Source organism: Equus caballus, chromosome 29, assembly GCF_041296265.1.
Source record: "Equus caballus isolate H_3958 breed thoroughbred chromosome 29, TB-T2T, whole genome shotgun sequence".
Classification (NCBI taxonomy): Eukaryota; Metazoa; Chordata; class Mammalia; order Perissodactyla; family Equidae; genus Equus; species Equus caballus.
The window spans coordinates 43,910,791-43,925,655 of record NC_091712.1 but is presented as its reverse complement, the minus strand read 5'-3'; the positions used below and the strand labels follow the sequence as shown (position 1 = coordinate 43,925,655).

Sequence of the window (14,865 nt, the reverse complement as noted above, 5' to 3'; positions counted from 1 at the left end):
AGGAAGTCATAGTTAACAATGGGATTTGGAGATAATTATTTAAGATTCGTATCTTTAAAAAGTGTTTATCTATCAAAAATATTAAAATGTGTCTATGAGCTATTTAAAAGTATCCATCAAAATTAGTGATTTCAAGTGATTGTATTTTAATTCTCATTCTATTTTGAAATGTGATTTTTAAAGAGCCACAATAGTAGGGGCGTTAAGCTGGGAGTGGATACGCATTAGGAAGCATGAAGGCAGATTCTTGCTGAGAGTCTGGTTTCCATGGTTATTGAGTACCTTTCCTTGAGGACAAGAGCCAGGTTCAGGACAAGGAAAGGTAAAATGTGAATTATCAAAGATTTGATATCTGGAGGGCTCCAGATACGGGAGGCTTTACCACTGATTAATGAGAAGCTCCTCGCTGCTCTCCGCCAGGGTGGCAGCCTTATTTCCCTCCAGGGTCTCTAACATCACCTCTGATCTCTCGGAAGTTCTCATTCTCCCTGTGTGTGTCTTCCTTACCTGTCTCTGAGCCTCTTCAGGAGTAGATCTGTCTGTAACAACTTTACATCACTTGGGAAACGTCCTTCTTTATCCCATTGACCACTTTCTTACTGACTTTCCCTGAGTGTGGGGGGGGCAGTTTGAGCAGAGAGCATCATGAGTGTGGGGCATGATGTGATCAGGGAGAGCTTTCCTGCAAGTGGACACCGGCTCCTCTTACAGGGGTGTGGCCTGTATATTTCAGCAAGAAAGCTGAGTGCTGCTACCACCTGGTCCTCCTCATCCCTACAGGAAACTGCTGGTGCAGCCATGAGCCCGTGCCCAGGTGGCATGCCAGTGCAGGGCCCAGGGCAGCCTGTCATCTGGTGACTGCTTGCCCGAGATCATGGTCCACAACAACCAAGCCTGTCTTCCCAGGTAAAGAAGCTTCTCTCTGCTAACCCTGAGAGTCATCTACAGACTCAGTGCAATCCCAATCAGAATCCCAATGACTATGCTTTGCCATACACAAAAACTAACTCAAAATGGACCAAAGACTTGAAGGTAAGACCTGAAACCATAAAAGTCCTAGAAGAAATTATAGACAGTACACTCTTTGACTCAACTCAAGTGTTCGCAGACTGATGAATGAATAAAGAAGATGTGGTATATATACACAATGGAATACTACTCAGCCATAAAAAAGATGAAATCATCCCATTCACAGTCACATGGATGGACCTTGAGGCTAGGATGTTAAGTGAAAATAGACAGAGAAAGACAAACACTGCATGATTCCACTCATATGTGGAAGATAAAGACATGGATAAAGAGAACAGATTAGTGATTACCAGAGGGGAAGGGGGTTGGGGGGTGGGCATAAGTGGTAAAGGGGCACATCTTTATGGTGACTGACAAATAATAATGTACAACTGAAATTTCACAATGTTATAAATTATTATGACCTCAGTAAAATCAAAAAAATACTTACATCGACATTTTCTGTAATGCAAAAGCAAAAAAGAGAAGATCAAACTTTCTTTGAGGTTAGTAAATTAACAGCAAATCTTAAAAAAAAAAGTAGTTGATCCTGCTATTGGCTTCACTCAAATTTTGCCTCTGGGAAACCTAAACAAATTTCACAAGTTTTAGGCAATTGTTTTTTGCTATATCACAAAATCTCAGTAGTGGGAGTGGCCTCTGAAGACTCCTTTAATCTACCCTTTATCTCTGGGAAGAAACATGTGCAACCCAAAGGAGGAGGCATTGTAGCATTACTTGGTAGCCATCCTACTGTCCTTATGCTTGAGCTTCCTCATTTGGGGTGGAGTGCTGCCAGTCCCTCTGGCTGGCTTTCTACCTCTCTTCTGTGTTAAGAAAATGGTTGTGATAATGGTGAAAAGGAAAATAAAGAAATGAAAGAAAGGACCGTGGCAGATGTGATGGTAGATTTCATGTGTCACCTTGTCTGGGCCATGGTGCTAAGATATGTGGTCGTCATTCTGGTTGTTTCTGTGAGTGTGTTTTTGTATGAGATCAACATTTAAATTGGTGGCCTTTGGGTAAGGCAGATTGCCCTCCATAATGTGGGTGGGCTTCATCAAGTCCGTTGAAGACCTGAATAGAACAGAGGCTGACCTCTGCTGACCAAGAGGGAATTCTCCAGCAGGCAGCCTTCAGACTCAAACTGCAGATTCTGGACTTTCCAGCCTCTATAGTTGTGTGAACCAATTCCCTAAAAATCTCTCTTTATTCATACACATCCTATCGGTTCTGTTTCTCTGAAGAACCCTGACTAATACAGATTTTTGTACCAAGGATTTCAGGTGCTGCTGTAACAAACATCTAAAAATGTGGAAGAGTTTTTGGTACTGGGCTATGGGTAGAGGCTGGAAGAGTTTTGGAGACCTCATTAGAAAAAGCTGACAAATAAAAATGGCAAGCAATAGCATATATTGGAGAATATGAGGAAGCCATTTGGTATAAACCTAATTCGGCCTGACCTTGTCTTTCCAAAAGGGCCTGACCATGGCTGTTGAGCATGCATTGTATATCTGCTTTAGATATTCCCTATGGCAAGAACAAAGGCCCTTGAGATAAAGGTGCAACTTCCCTCCCCCTCCCAACGTTGGCATCTCCTTAAGGATTAAGCATCTTTCCTTAGGCTAGAAACTGATTGCTGTGCTCACCTGTGACCACCCAGCTGGGGACAATGGACTTGCCTCCTGCTACGCCCTCCAGGAAGCTCTGTGCTGACAGGGCAATCTTGTGACTATTGTGGGAGGGACATTTCAATCATATGCGAAACGTCCTGTATGGGGGTATATAACCATTCTGCATACCTCACTTCTTTGGTGCCCTTTCTTCCTTCAGAAAGAAAGGCCCTGGGCCATGGTCCTCAGATTTCAGCTCAGAATAAACTCACCCAAATTTTCATTTATAGATTGGTTATGGATTATTTTTGTCGACAAAGCCTTGAAGAGACTGTTGTTGGAAATATGGATGTTAAGGGACATTCTGACGAGGTCTCAGGTGGAAATGAGGAAGAGGTTATTGGAATCTGGAGAAAAGCAATCCTCGTTACAAAGTGGCGAAGGACTCGGCTGGACTGTGTTCTAGTGTTTCATGATGGTAGAACTTGTTGAGTGACAGACTTGGATATTTAGCAGAGGATATTTCTAAGCAAAGTGCTGAAGGAGTGGCCTGGTTTTCCCTTCATGCTTATGGTAAAATGTGAGAGGACAGAGAGAAATTGCAGAAGGAATTGTCAAGCAAGAAAGAATGAGAGAATTTGGACACTTCTCCACCATCTCAGCAGAAGCCAGGAACTGAGATGGGGTTGCACCAGCAAAGACTCTGCCAGCTGGGACTAAAGGCAACAGAGATGGGACAGACGAAGGAAGGCTGTCAGACTTCTAGGATTTTACAGGACGGAACAGTGGAGATGTCCGGCTGTGGCAGGCATTATTCTTAACAAAAGCCGGAGTGACCCCGAGGCAACTCAGAGATCAGCAGACCTGCCACTCCCACCACAGGCCCAGAGCACAGCGCACAGACCATGTCAGGACACAGGGAGGAGACAGCGTCTACACCCAAGGAGAGGTGCCTCAGGAGGAACCAGCCCTGCCCACACCTTGACCTTGGACTGCCAGGCTCCAGGACAGAGAGACAATGAATGTCTGTTGTTTCAGCCCCCGCAACTGTGATGATTTGCTGTGACAGCTGAGCTGGCGGATACTGTGGATTATACTTGATGGGGAAATCCTTAGTGCCATGGATAGTTTGGAGCAAGACAGACACTTAACAGACGGGTATTCAAGTCAGCATGTGCCTGGGAGCGAGGAGGAGATGGAAGTCCCTGAGCACAGGGAGGGGGATTTCACTGAGCGCGTAGCCGGCCGACACCATAGACAGGCAGAGCTGCGGTGGTTAAGTGAGGGTTAGAAACTGTAAGCAGCAGGCAAGTATTTATCCTCAGCCCTCCTTGGTGGAGTGAAGCAGTGCATCTGGGGTCAGGCCCAAGAATTTTCGTCTGTTCACCAGGTGATCCTGAGGCTGCTGGACTCAAAGAACCACTGGTCTCTCCAACCTCACACCACAGAAATACAGAAAGTGGGATCCTGCCAGGGAAAGCCAGTTGGTTCCCTGCTCCAGGGGGCAGGCAAAATAAAAATACACAGAAATGCTTATTGGTTCCTCGAGGGTTATCACCATTGTCTTCCCACTCGCTGCCTGTGGACTATGCCAGTGAAGAGCAAGTGCAGCGAAGCACGTAAAACCCTGCTGTTGTCCCAGAGCCCTGTGGACATGTTAGTCATCATTACAACTCTCTGTAAAATAGTAGTGTGATACAGCCTGAGTAGATACTTCCAGGCATTTAGAAGGAGAAGACAGTGAAAGTCTGTATCGTATTTACTGTATTGAAAGAGGAGTCAATGTTTAAGCGACACTAGATAGCCAATTATCTAATGGCTAGATGCCAGTCAACCATTTAAGAAGAGAAATTTAATCTTGATAGGAACAGTGCCTGCGAATGGCCACACCAGCGTCTCCAGCTCTGTGATTTCTTTTAGTGCCAATTGAAAAAAGTCCGCAGACTCATGGTGATGACTCTTAAGTTCCTGCCATTTTTAGGGTGGGCAGGAGCAAAGAGCCCGAGAGACCAGGTGTTTACAGGAGGTGGGGGAAGCCTGCTTAAAAACTGCCTAGGGGAGAGGAAGCCTGCAGGAACGCTCACGTGAGTGATCCCACAGCAAGTCCCAGTGGAGGTCCCCTGAATCACCATCAGTGCCTCAGCACAACCACACACATTCACACACTCACAGAAAATCAGGACAGGCTTTGTTCGCGGTTAGTCTTCTGTTGATTGTTTCATGCAATTTTGCTGAAAAGCATGTTTTCTTTCTGTGACGCTGGCTGTGGGTTCAATGACACACCTGATCCTTGCGGCTCACAGGCTGACGATGTGGAACGCTTGCTGTGGCTGGAGCAGCGTTGTTGCTTAAGGATTTGGATGTTGACTTTGGATTATAAGTTGAGATCTGACACCAGTGTTCAAAATAAGGCAGAAGCAGCCTTTGACATAGAAGAATAAGGAGGGGTCAGCATGTCCCCAAAGGCGGGGATCATAAGACCTGTTTCTTCATTATTGCCAAAAAGCCGTGGCACTTCCCGCGGTGCTGGTGGTTTTCTTGATAGCTACATAATTGACTGACTAAAGAGAAGGAAGGACCAAAATTTTAAGGTGGTTTAGGCTCACTGGTATTGTTAAAATAAACCAGCTAATAAAATAGCTTGTTTTCATAATTGGTCCTAAATTATGAGAGTTTCCTGAGAAGCAAATATGGAGATGAGTTTTCATAATTGGTCCTAAATTATGAGAGTTTCCTGAGAAGCAAATATGGAGATGAGTTTGACAAGCTCAATGTCAAAACTCTAGTAATACAAAAGACATTTTGTATATTTGAAATATAAATTTCTCTCAGAAAATAACGAACATTTGACCTTGCAAATCTAACCCCCTGAGAAGGGGGTCTTCTGCATGGCTCTCCTGCCCACACTGCGCTCTCCTTCAGGGAAGGACATGCTCCATTCCTCCACCAGCGTCTGGAGTCACGGACCACGCCAACAGCTCAAGACAGTGGTCAGTTTGCCTCATGTGGAAAACAGGTATTTTTTAGTCTCTAGTTGTACTGGGAAGACTCTCATGAATGGGCCCCTATTTATCATCATGAGGGCATTGAACCTGACAGAAGGGATGCGTGTAAGTCCAATGTACATTAAGATGTTGTGACCTGTCACAGCTAAGTTCTCACTCGTACCCTCTGTCCAGTTAAAAATAAGCCACCCCAACAAACTGGAGGGTAAGGGCCCTGACCAGGAGAGGGACCACTGATGCTATTGACACATTTGATTCTGCTGCTGAAAACCATGGCAAACTCTGCTGAGCAGAATGGGAACAGGTCAGAAAGAAAGAAATGACTAGAATTGCCAAGAGATGGAGAGGAAGACAGAGCAAGATTTTAGCGGTAGATGCCTGTAGGCATTGACAGTGTGGGTGATTTTTGTTTCTTCTTAATTCTTTTCTGTGTTTCTATAGTAAGTGCATGTATTTCATATTCAGAAAAAGGAAATCCCATTGTGAAGTGATCTATCAGACTGGGAGCTCTCCAAGCCCACTGCTGGGTTTTTTAAAATACCTATTTGTATCCCTGGTGCCGAGGCAGGTCCTGAAGTGGAGTAGGGGCACCATGGGGTGGCCGGATGAGTGAAGAGTGGTTAATTTCTGTGAGGATTCTGGACTTGTGATCAGCCTGGAGTGGACAGGCTGTGGGCAGCTGAGCAGACAGAACAAGCAGGATGTGGGCGCTTGGCAGGCTGGCCATGGAGCTCCCATTGAGTCGGGGTTCTGAGCTGTGTCCAGGCTCTCCGGGGGAGATCAGAACTGGAGGTTTGGCTGCATGTGATGGCCAGTTAGCTAATGAGCAGAAGAAAGGGAGAAAGGGGACTCTAGGAGAGAAATCCAACCTGGGTTTTTAAGAAGCATCCACAGCTCATCAGCATTTTATGGTGATCCCTTGTTATGTGTCATGCCAACAAGACAGTAGGATGGCTTCTTGGTGGGACCCACAAGCGTGAGAACCTTTGCTTTTTGGGGGTGGAAGGAGGATTTGAGGACCCTGACTCTAAGGAAAGAGGCCCCCACCCCACGCCCCCATGCTCCTCAGTTACCATTACCCAGGTCTGCCCAGAGCAGGGCCGGCCCTCTGTGACAGCATCTCACACTTTATTCTCTTGGATTGAAAAAGGCAAACTATACAGATTTTCCTAAAATACAAGAATTTTAGGATAAGGGGGATAGATGAAGTCTCATGGTGGAGTTAGGAGAACATTGCAACACTCTCTGGCGTGAGACCCAGGGTAGAATCATCCTACCTCTGAGGCTTTGGTTTCCTTATTTTCCCTTTCATTTTTAAAAGAGATTTGAGCATTTTAAAATAGAATTAACACCTGTGCACTCGCCATCCCACCTTAAGAACTAAAACACAGCAGCAGGAACTGAAACTCTTTCCCTTCCCTTTGCCTGCCAGGCCAACCTCACCTGCCCTTCTCCCTCTGTGCAACAGAATTGTTTTCCGGGGTTTTGAATGTAACGGAATGGCATCCATCATATCGCATGTATCTGTCTTCCTGCCAGTTGCCGCAGCTGTCTCTTAGTCGACCTCTGTGCCTCCACCTGCCTCTCCTCTCAACACAACAGCCAGAGGTGTCCCTGTGAAATCTGAGCCTGGCAGTGGATTCCCATCGCACTGGGACCTGTGTGATCCTTCCAGCGAGCCCCTCTCCAGCCTCAGGACTCGCCTATGGCCCCCCAACTGACAGGCATGTCCCACACTTGTGCCCTCTTTCTGGAACAAGCCCCTTGGTGTCCACGTGGTTAAACTGGCCTCCCTTTCAGATCTTTGCTCAAATATCATTCCCCCACAGAATCCCCCTTGACCATGTCACTCTTGCTCCCCCTTCTTGCTTTATATTTATTTCCCCATGGTGGTGACTACTGTCTGGCATGCCCTCCAATAGAATGTGGCTCCATGTGGGTGAGGGCTCTGCTTGTTTCACCCACTCCTGTATCCTCAGAGCCTAAGACGGTGCTGGCATGTTGTGTTAATGTCAGCCCCACCCATCCTTGAGGCCCTCTTGTACAAGTCAGGAATGAAAATCCTGTTCCACGACTCCAAAAGAGCCGGCCCTACCACCCAGAGCCTTGGGGAGAATAGGGCCACAGTGAGCTCATCTGGTGGCTGGGCTATAAATGGAACAGGAAGCTTGACTCACTCAGAAGATTTTAATGAACCAGAGACTCCTCAGACACCCAGGGACAGGAGGCACTGTGGCCCAAGGAGGCAGCACTGTCCCCTGACCTCATTCCTCAGGCTCGCCTGAACCAGGAAAAGACAAGCACCCACGTCGGAGTATCTTAAGGTGAAAACGGCTGGCCTGGCTGTGAAGAGACATGAGTTCCAGTTGCAGTTTGCTGCGAATTAGCTGTGTGGCAAGTCACATATAATCTCTGGGCTTCAGGTTTCTGCAAAAATGGAAACATCAAATAACAATACCTGCTTTTAAAGGATGTTTAAATAAAAGGTCAAGAGTGAACATCATTGTGGATTTATTTTAACTTGGTTTGGGTGCCTTTGTTAACCAGCTCCATTTGCATTTCTGACGAATATCTACCAGTGGCCTCAAATTTAATACAGGTGTTCAATAGAAATGTTTTCTGATTCTTGACGTTCGAGCCTCTTATTTCTCCACCTTCATTTCTACAATGGCGGTAGCTGAGGTCCTCTTCCCACAATGTAAACACTGATTAATTAGTTAGTTAACTTGGCAAACATTCGTTAGGAGGTGGCTGCATCCATGGATGATGTGAGCCTGTAACAAGAAGCCTCGTCCATGGAGTGGTTACTGCCTCCTGGGAGGGCACAGCCTGGAGGTGGGGTTCTTTAGAACACTTACTGCTTTCTGGAGAGAGTGCTCTCTACAGCAATGCCCAAGAGGAGTTATAGCAACGACTGTCTCAACCAGAGGGTTATGACAGACTCAACTTAGGAATACGGAGTTTGGGGCCAGAGGAGTGGTTACAACAACACAAAAGGAGCAGAAATTAGGAGAACCAGACTGTTTGGTTCTCTCATGCTTCAGTGTTAACAATTCCATGTCTGCTGTTTTGAGAACCCTCACCATTTTATATTTTAGGGCAATGTTTTTTTGGGGGGAGGTTTTGGTGAGGAAGATTGGCCCTGAGCTAACATCCATTGCCAATCTTCCTCTTTTTGCTTAAGGAAGATTGTCGCTGAGATAACATCTGTGGCATTTTCCTCTATTTTATATGTGGGTCGCTGCCACAGCATGGCTTCATGAGCAGTGTGCAGGTCTGCACCTGGGATCCAAACCTGTGAACCCCAGACTGCCAGAGTAGGGCATGTGAACTTAACCACTGTGCCACTGGGCCAGCTCCAGGGTAATATTTTTGACCACTGTTCCTTCCAGAATGTCCAGCCTGGGACTTAGTCCTGAACCACCCAAATTTCTCAATCCCTCCATCCTACTGTCACCATCATTCAGTTCGACAGACAAGTGATGGGTGAATCTGTGCTGCACCAGAAACCTGTAGAATCCCCTCACCCTCCCTTTTGGGGGTCTGGATGGACCTGTGCAATCCCAGGCTGTGCTGGTGAGATACCTGGGTATTTAATGAACTCAGAGTGTACAAGGCATCACAGAGTTTTATGTATAATTGACCACTTGGATGTTCTGGTCTCATACAACACAGGGTTCTAAAATATCAATGTTGAACTTGGTGGGACCTCTGTTATTTTCAGAATTACAGCCAACTTTTCTGTTATCTATTGCTTGTACAAAAGGAGGAAAAGGGATTGAACTCTAATGAAAGGACTGAAATTATAGATTAAAAAATCACACAAATATCTCTATACCTCATTTTAGGATATTAGCTATTTCATCCATCCATCCATTCACCCATCCACTCATTCATCTGTCCATCCATCTGTCCATCCATCCATCCATCCATCCATTCACCCATCCATCCATCCAATCAGTATCTGGTGATTGTTTATCATGGTAGAAAAAAATCATCAGAAAGACCCTTTCTGGCTCTAGTATTCTATTATTATATGGACACAGCACTGTTCGGCTACTGTGAGGTATACTGAAATACAAAGCATGGACATTGCCCCCGGGTTTAAAAGCTGACGTGGAGCTCAAAATCTAGTTTACAAGCAGACAATGGTTGATATTACTGAATTCTGGGCATTTAAAATTGCAAACTCTCCCATACACATTCTTATTTAAATCATGATTGCTAGCAAAGGAAATCAAATTATATCACCAAGGATAACGTCTTGCATGTTGTTGGTGTTGTAAACAACAATGGTAGCAATAGCTAACATACATATTAGTGGCTTTCAGCCGTGGGTGATTTTCCTTGCCAGGGACATCTGGCAATGTCTGGAGACATTTTCAGTTGCCATACATGGAGTGGAGGGCTTAGAGCTACTGGCATCCAGAGGGCAGAGGCTATGAATGCTGCTGAGCATCCTGCAATGCACAGGACCGCTCCACAGCAAGGAAATGTCCGGCCCCAAATGTCATTAGTGCCAGGTTGAGAAACCCATACGTGTACATGTGTGTGCACGTGTGCATCTAAACACTGACTGTTTACCAGGCACTTCTCCAGGCACTGGCACATGTAACCTGATCTAATACAATAGTCGTGTGAGGGAGGCCTATGAACTGCCTGTGGCTGCTGCAGAAAACTACCATGAACCTTGTGGCTTAAAAGAGCTCAAATTTATTATCTTACCATTCTGTAGGTTAGAAGTCTGAAGTCTCACTGGGCTAAAACTGAGGTGTCAGGAAGGCTGGTTCCTTCTGCAGGCTGCAGGGAAGGATCCATTCCTTGCCTTTTCCAGCTTCTAGAATCTCCCGCATTCCTTGGTTCGTGGCCTTTCCTCCATCTTCAGAGACAGTAACATCTCATTTCTTGGACACTTCTTCCGTGGTCACATCTCTCTCTGAACTCAGTGGGGAGAGATTCCCAACTTTTAAGGACTCATGTAGTTAGATTGGGCACGGATAATCGAGAATAATCTCCCCATCTCAAGGTTCTGTATAACTTTAATCACATCTGCAGAGCCCGTTTTGCAATGGAAGGTGACATTCCCAGTTTCCGAGTATCAGGACGTGGACATCTTTGGGCACCATAGTACTTCCTACCAAGCGGGTGTTGTTTTTGTCTCCAATTTTATGAAGAGGAAACTGAGGTACAGAGAAGCAAAGGACCCGTCTCAGGCTCTGCAGCTGTTGAGTGGGGCGCGGGGTCCCAATCCAGCCCCCTGGCTCCAGAAGGGCTCCTGCTCACGAAGTCAGACGTCAGACAAAGAAAGGTACAGATGAAACAAAGAGCAAACTCCGAGGGTCACTTGCGTTGAGTCTTCTTGAGCGACTCCTGGATAGTAAGAGGCTAACCAGTCACAGGCAGGCAGAAGGAAGAGAAAGAACAGGGGTCTGAGGGATCCACAGAACGTCTTCACCTTTGCCGTGCTGTCCCCGGCCTCCCTCTCTGCCCCCTGGCTGCTACCCCGACCTCTGCAAGCTTAAGGTTCCAGTGTCCTGTGAGATCCATGTTCATTCTCTGACAGAGGTGCTCATGGCACGTGTTTTATTCATGATGAGAAAGTCGTCTCTGGGCACAGGGCCATGGGAGGCGATAGCCTTCTAGGCCTCGAGCTGACCTCCTTGGGGCAGGTTTAGAGCGTGATATCTGGGAGCGTCTGCAGGGTGAGAAGAGGGCAGATTCTCCCCTGTACCCTCCCTGCATCCCCTAACCTATGGACAGATACCAAGACCTCTGGCTCCCTTTCTTTCCCCTGAGCAAGCACACTCAGCTTCCTGCCTCTCGCCAGCAAGTGTGTGGCCCGTAGGCTTGTTTCCCAAACTCTCTGCTCCAAAAGTGTTTCAAGGCCCTGAGGCTGCATAGCGGGCCTGTGTGGTAAGCGCCAGCACCTGTGACAACTTTACCTCCCAACACTCCAGAGCGTGTGGGTGACCGGCAGCTCCATGACACATGAGGGGGCCCTCGGAAAGCCCTCATGAGACCGCCACCATTTATGCCTGACCGATGTCCAGCACCGTAACAGCTGATTAGCTCTGGCATAAATATATAACATCAGAATAAGTAAACTCTCCACATTCTCTGTCTTATTCACCACATGCTCCGTCAATGGACATTTCCGGATTGATACAAAGTCCAAAGCACGACGCTGTGAAGCAGCTACTGTCCCTGCCTTCAAGGAGCAAATGTGGGTTGGGGAAGACGATGCCAAACCGTCACAATGCTGTGTGCCATCAGTGCAAGTGTGGCAGATATGCCCGCCTTCTGAGGTGCGGGAGAGAACACTGGCCAGGAGGAGGAGGTGTTGACAGATTGTTGGAATCCCGACTGACTAACGGGAACTTCCTCTGCCACCCCAGCGGAGGGCCAGGGTGCTCACTGCTGGGAGGGGCGAGCTGCGAAGGGGGAGCGATGGGCAGGCGCGGTCACCCGTGCTTCTTAGGCAGGACTTGAACTGCAGGGGAGGAGGAACTGAGGCAAGGGAGGCGGTGATGGACTTGGGTAGGAGAAGCCTAACAGAGACTGTTGTGTTAGTCCCGGTCAGAAAGAATGAGCGTCTGGACTGGTGCCGTCCCATAGGAATGTAACTTGAGCCACAGCTGTAGTTTTAAGTGACATGGTAACCACGTTAAAAAAAAGAAACAGGTGTAAATTAATTTTAATAACACATTTTATGCAACCCAACTAACTAAAATATTATCTTTTCAGTGTGTAATCAAGATAAAAATGATGAATGAGGTTTGTATACCCTTTATACTAACTCTTCCATATGAGGTGTGTTCCCACATTCACAGCATGCGATTTGGACTAGCCACATGCCCGGTGCTCAACAGCCCCTGGGCCAGCGGTCCAGACCAGGACGGGGCCAGTGAGGCCGCAGAGGAAGGAAGGAGCACATTCTTACCTACTACGTGATTGAAGAGGTGGATGCAGAGGGTAATGGAAAGGGAGGAATGGGACATGATCCCAACCTGAGAGATTGAGGAGGCATATGGACAGTCTTTTTGTGTAGGTGGTGGGTCCTGAAGATGAGATTGATACCCCGAACCTTCCACCCTCCACTGGGTACAAACCCCTCGACAGTGGCAGGTTCCCAACCTGGGTGTGTTGAACCCCCGAAGGAGCTTTACCAAATTGCCTAATCTGCCCCCAGAAAATCTGATCTGATTGTGCTGGATGTGGCCTGGGCATCAGGGTTTAAAATGCTCCTGATGATGACTATACGCAGCCGAGTGTGAGAGCCTCTGTGTCAGAGCATCCAGCACCAGGAGCAATCTGGGGAGTCCTCTCAGCTCTGCCCGCCGGACCTCCCCTTCTCGAGACCACCATTCTGCTTTGCCCATAACTTCCTTATTTAATTCATTGTGTTTTCTCCTGTATTCTTGGATTTAGGTGTCTATCTTACCCCACAAAACATTTTTGTTTTCTCTTCAAAAACCTACTTATTATTTTTGGGGGCTGCCCCTGTGGCCGAGTGGTTATGTTCGCGCTCTCCACGTCGGCGGCCCAGGGTTCATGGTTCGGATCCTGGGCATGGACCTGGCACCAGTCGTTGGGCCATACTGAGGGGGGCGTCCTGCATAGCTTAACTAGAAGGATCTACAACTAGAACATACAACTATGTGCTGGGGGGCTTTGGGGAGAAGAAGAGGAAAAAACCCTATTTATCATTTTGAAAACATAAGTCTTAACAGGTATCAGATGTGGAAAATGAGAACTTAGTTGCTAAGGGTCTTCACTCTGTGGTACAAATATGATCTTGGTGGGGATACTTCAGACAGCACAGAATGTTGGAGGTGAGTGCAGAGTAGTGCTTGATCAGTACCAGGCTGGCGCCGTGAGGCGCCCTCTGGCGTCTCAAGACTGTTTATTGACTGGCTTTGCTACTAAGTCAACTAGCAGGAAAGGTCAGGTTCACTTTGGCAGACGCATGAATTTCTGTCCTCTGCTCTGGCCTCCACCCCGTCCACATCGTGAAAAGGCGTCTGTGAACGTTGCAGTGTAATTCCTCTCACCTCCTGGGAGGAGCTGCCTGGATGCTGGCAGTTTTCCTTCTTTTCAATTGTGAGGCATTCACTCTCACATGAGGGTGTTCCTTCCAACTGCACTTCTGTCAATGAGCACCTCTCACAGAGAAAGGAGCTGAAGGAGGAGAGCAGCCCTCCAGGAGTGTGTGGCCAGACAACATTCCCACAGATAGAGGAGAGACGCTGGAGGGCACACAACTAGGTGGATGCAGGTGCGTGTGCTCTGCATTCCCCTCCCGTGACCGCAGGGCACGTGCTAGCCCCGAGGGGTGGGTCGAAGGGACCCTACAGAACGGGAAACCCTGACCTGTCAGACTGCGTGCGGCAAACCCTACTGAGACTCAGCCTTGTTCTGAGCGCCTCTGAGGGGCCTGGTGGGTTCAGAGTCTGATTTCCCAGCAATGAGCACTGAGTGGAATCAGAGATTCGAAGTAACTGCAAGATAAGGTGTCTGGAAGGCCTTTTAGGGCACACAGCCTATAACAACTAGGTTCTCCAGGTGCAGACTAGGGGCTGACATGCTGGAGAGCAGCTGTCTTTCTTGGTGCCAGGGCCTTGCCAGCATTTCTCAATGATACATTTCTGGGACAGTCCAGCAATATCTGGTATCTGGAAACCTTGTTGGCCAGAATTCTAGGTGGCTGGGGGAGGGCATGACAAGAGAGCAAAGAAAAGGCCACAAGCAGAATTTGGAAGTTACTGCCAACCAGTTGGCAACTGGCTCGATCAAGACAGACCTGTGCATTCTGAGTCCTGACGAAGAGTCCATATTCACCCATAGTTCACAGTAGATTTGAAAACAGGTTGTTTAAAATGTAAAATGTAACGAGGCACATTTCCATGGTGATATGAAAATTAATAAACAGAAACCTCACGATATTGGAGTCAGGAGACCAGAGGGGGAGCTCTCACGCCCTAGGAAGAAGGCAGACACCCACGGGAAGGAAAAAGACTTCTTCTCGCCCGGCAACAGCTCAGCCAATGAGAGACTGTCACCATTCAGTCAATGACAAGCCACTACACTTCCAACTCCCATCTCCTCCCATGGACTCTTTGTTTACGATTGCCTCCCCCACTTCCTCTTCCCCCTGCAAAAGGGCTTCTCCTCCCGTGTTGCTGGGACTTGCACGTGGCTTGCCATGGTCACAGACCCCAGTTGCAATTCTTTCTCATCCA

General features: G+C 47.5%; 1 protein-coding gene across 8 annotated transcripts in view; it reads right to left on the bottom strand.

Moving 5' to 3' along the window:
- The window catches only part of LOC106782748 (laforin), a 56,944-nt gene that overhangs the window by 19,126 nt on the left and 22,953 nt on the right, over positions 1-14,865 (bottom strand). For 2 of the 8 annotated variants that reach the window (XM_070254977.1, XM_070254980.1), the window contains exon 2: positions 10,352-12,261. The exons of 2 other annotated variants lie outside the window; for them this stretch is intronic. The gene's annotated coding sequence lies outside the window, so the exon portion shown is untranslated. Of the gene's footprint in view, positions 1-7,799; positions 8,054-10,351; positions 12,262-14,865 lie in introns of those variants that run through there. 4 more of the 8 variants (XM_070254972.1, XM_070254974.1, XM_070254976.1 and 1 more) reach the window with 3 other exon arrangements.